Source organism: Monopterus albus, unplaced genomic scaffold (assembly GCF_001952655.1).
Source record: "Monopterus albus unplaced genomic scaffold, M_albus_1.0 scaffold47.1, whole genome shotgun sequence".
Taxonomy (NCBI): Eukaryota; Metazoa; Chordata; class Actinopteri; order Synbranchiformes; family Synbranchidae; genus Monopterus; species Monopterus albus.
This window is the reverse complement of record NW_018127927.1, coordinates 1,973,517-1,977,795: the sequence shown is the minus strand read 5'-3', so window position 1 is coordinate 1,977,795 and position 4,279 is coordinate 1,973,517. Positions and strand designations below refer to the sequence as shown.

The window sequence follows — 4,279 nt, the reverse complement described above, 5'->3', positions numbered from 1 at the left end:
ACTTTCAGCTATTTCAGCTATCAAAATGTTCAGCTCTTCAAGGGCATTCATACTACTATTCCAAAGTTTTCTAAACTTCATACATTTTAAATATTTAGCTTTATTTTGAAAATCTTGCCCCATTCAAATGAATGGGTAAATTCTACTTCAGCATACTTTCAGCTATCAAAATGTTCAGCTCTTCAAGGACATTCATGCTTCTCTTCAAACTTTTTCAAAACTTCATACATTTTAAATATTCAGCTTTATTTTGAAAATTATGCCCCATTCAAATGAATGTGAAACTTTTACTTCAGCATATTTTCAGCTTTTTCAGCTATCAAAATGTTTAGCTCTTCCAGGGCATTCATACTAATATTCAGAAGTTTTCTTACCTTCATACATTTTAAATATTCAGCTTTATTTTGAAAATCTTGCCCCATTCAAATGGGAAATTCCAACTTCAGCATGCTTTCAGCTAGCAAAAGCATTCAGGTGTCAAAATATTCAGCATTTTCAGGGCGATCTTTCAGCACTCAGCATCCATACGCATTTTCTTTAGAAAATGCAATTTTCTAGTTTTGGATTGCTTTCTCATTTTTAATAATTTCTTGATAGATACTTTGATTTCTTGTGTCTGCTGAACATAAATGAATCAATTTCAGCATGGGAGGAAAGACAACAGACAGAGACATGTTTATGAGTCTGGTATTTGAATGTATAGCAGCACTCATGGCCAATGTGATCATTATAGGGAGAAAATAGATTGTTGCCAATGAAAGATGAGATGTGCAGGTTTTAAAGGCCTTCACTTTTTTCTGAACTGAGGCTACTTTAGACAATGCATAGCCAATATACAGTATGAATAACATGACAAAATAAAAAGCAGTGGAAACCCAAGAATAAAGACTGGTAGAAAATGACCAATAACCATGTTAGTGTATAATCTTTGCAGGTTAGGTTGTGCACCAAGGCATAGTCACAGAAATAGCTATTACTAACCACAGATTAACAGAATTGTGAGAAGGGCAACTGTAATGAGTAGAAGACTATTGACAGAGCCAGAATGAGGCAATCAAAGAAAACATGTGGGTCAGCATTACTTGATAGTGCAGTGGGAAGATGATGGTGACACAGTGATTTATAGAAAGAAGTGTCCTCTGGTGACAGAGCTCTGTCGAGCTTTACCTTTGATGAGAGAGGGCTACCAAGAGAAGCAGTTTTCCTCTGTATTTCTGTTAAATAAGGTCAGTGTCAGCTCCCCTGTGTCTATTGTTTCTAAATCCATCACCAACATTTCAAAATGTCACTTCAACAGAATGATGGGTCACAATAACACAGGACTTTGCCACAGAAGACCCATGTTTAATTCCTGTGTGAAATATTTTTATCTAGGATAGTTTAACAACTTTAACCATGTGTTTATTATTGAAACATGATGACATCATGACATCACACACCACAGTATATTTGTAAACCCAACAAAGTACAATAGTTTTTGTTCTGACTCTTCCATCATTTTATTTTCATGTTCATGACTGTTCCCATGACAACAAAGATGCAGTATACCTGCTGGCACAGAGGTCTCCTAATACAATTGTCTCTTATTTGCTTCACTTATGCTCAGTCTGTGGCAGCAGCCATGACAAAGATTAATCAGCCCCAGTTTGTTTTTATGAAAATACAGGTTTCATTAGCAAAGCTTCCACAAGCACCACTGGAGACACGTACATGAATGAGTAAAGTGTAAGACAATAGACTTGAACTGTAAAAACATGTTTAAAATAGTGTTTAATTTCTTCCATTTTACAAATGTAAGTAGATTGATTGGCTATTTGCACTGCCAAATGTGGTTGACTTTTAGTGTCCCTGAATGCATTCAACATAAAAACAGTCAGAACTGAAGCTGCTGCTGTTCCACTAACACTCTTGCTCATGGCCTCCTGCGCAGACACAATGAAACTATAGATAGCAGCATTGGCATACTGACACCGGGAAAGACTTTGAATGCAGAACAGGAAGGATTACTCTTATTTCTTTCTAAAATGCAAAAAATAAAATAAAAGAAAATAAAGTGTAATCATAGCTGTGCCCATTAAAGCACAAATGATCAGATAAAGATATATGCAAAATTATCATCTAACTGTAGAGAAGATGTTCCCTCAGTGTTATCATAATAAAATATGTATTTATTGATTTTAAAATACAAATCCAAACCATACTAAAACTTTGTTTTATTTGACTGTTTTCTTGAGTCATTTTGGATTTCTTTTTGATATTTAACAACCTTTAAATAAATTATTTTATTTGCTGTGTCTGCATGAATATAAATGATCGGGTTCAACGTTGGCGCAAAGACAGAGGTCATAGACAAGTTTATGATCCTAGCACATGGGTGTATTTTTTCCTTTAACATAAACGTGACTAGCAGTGGTATGACACAGATTAGACAAAGTGAAAAATGACTTCTACGGGTTTGAAAGGCCTTTTGTCCTTGGTGAACTGTGGCCACTTTAAGCTAAAGTACAGACAAAATACTGGCAATGTACCAAAATACATAGTAGAGGATTCCAAAAGATAAAATATGGGAACAAAACACTAATTATATAAACAGGGAACAAAACAATCCACGCACACAAGTCTGTTTATCTGAGCACAAAAATAGCTCTTAATAACCACTAATTCACAGGTGAAAAGTCTTATAATGAAGTTTTACTCTATTGTGCATAATATTCTAAACAGACATGGAACTATATACACAAATAATCATTTTATTATTACTGTCTTCACTGTGATTTTTAATTTCTTTTTGATTTTAAATAATTTTTTCACAGACACTTTTATTTCTTGAGTCTGCAGAACATAAATGACTGGATTCAACATGGGAGGTAATGTGGAGACAAGAGACAGGTTTATGATCCTGGCATTTGGATGTGTATATGCAAATGTGCTCATTACAGGGAGAAAATAGATTGCCACTAATGAAAGATGAGCTGTGCAGGTTTTAAAGGCCTTTACTCTTTCCTGAACTGTCGCCACTTTAGACAATACATAACCAATGTATGAATAACATGACAAGATAAATACAAGTGGGAGCCAAAGAAAAAGACTTGATAAAAAATAGCTAATGACCAAGTTGAGTGAATTATCATTGCAGGCCAACTCCTGCATAAGGCCATAGTCCCAGAAATAGCTCTTAATAACCACAGACTTACAAAAGGAAAGTCTTGTGAGAAGGCCAACTTCAATGAGAATGGCAGTAATGATTAAAAGCCAGAATGAGGCAATCAAAGTAAACATGAACCTGTGGGTCACCTTAACATGATAGTGCAGTGGGAAGATGATGGCTATCAGTCTGTCATAGGAAAGTGCAACCAGATTAAGAGGTTGCATTGAAAGACAGGTGAAGGAGAAAAACATGAATGTCAAGCAGTCATCATAGGAGACGTAGGGATGGTCAAACATAAAAATATCCAGTACCTTTGGCACCAAAGCAGAGCTACCAAACAGGTCTGCAAATGCTAGGCTAAAAACAGCAATATATTTTGGAATTCTCAGATTACGATCCAAGCATATTATTACCATCACAATTGTGTTTCCCAGCACTGAAACAATATAAAGTAAAAAGAGAAAGACATAATAATACTTGATATTTGGGATGCCAATAAAACCACTTATTATAAAATATCTGGGAAGCACAAAGCTGATGTTTTTCTCAAGATCTGAGTTGAAAAAGTTCATTGTAAAACTTATCAAAATTCTCCTGTCCACAGCACAGCGATCAATGTAGACAGAACTCCTCTTTACTGTATCTGCATCTTGTGATAATGAGGCTCTGTCAAACTTGAACAAGGACAAGTGGCTAATATGAAGAGCAATCCTCCTATGAGTTCATGACTAATAGGCTCAATGCCTGATCCCCTGGGGCTATTCTGTGTATGCTGCTCAACATCAAACAACCAGTTTTTCACTACAATAAACTCATTGGTATTCATCCAAACTTATCAAATTGTCAGTTACAGCTGTCAACCGGGAGAATATGGAGTATCAATAATAGGGAAAATAAGGGTTGAAAGTACCAGGGGACAGTTTTACCACCAACTCATTCTCCGTTGCTCATAAGTTAGAATTATGAATCACCACTTTCCATTTATGCCAACAATCCCTGAAAATAAGTGTTAAGTGGTGAATGGAATTAGAGATATTTTTCATTTTGTGATTAAGTATATAAAGTAAGAAACAGAGATGATACTCTTTTCCAGTTTTAGATCTTTGAGTGCATATTTACTCATTGAAACAT

The 4,279-nt window shown here is 35.3% G+C and overlaps 1 pseudogene; it reads right to left on the bottom strand.

Annotated features, from left to right (window-relative positions):
* LOC109960454 (olfactory receptor 1F1-like) overlaps window positions 1–3,720 on the bottom strand; it is a 33,917-nt pseudogene extending 30,197 nt beyond the window's left edge.
* Between the last annotated feature and the right edge of the window lie 559 nt (window positions 3,721–4,279).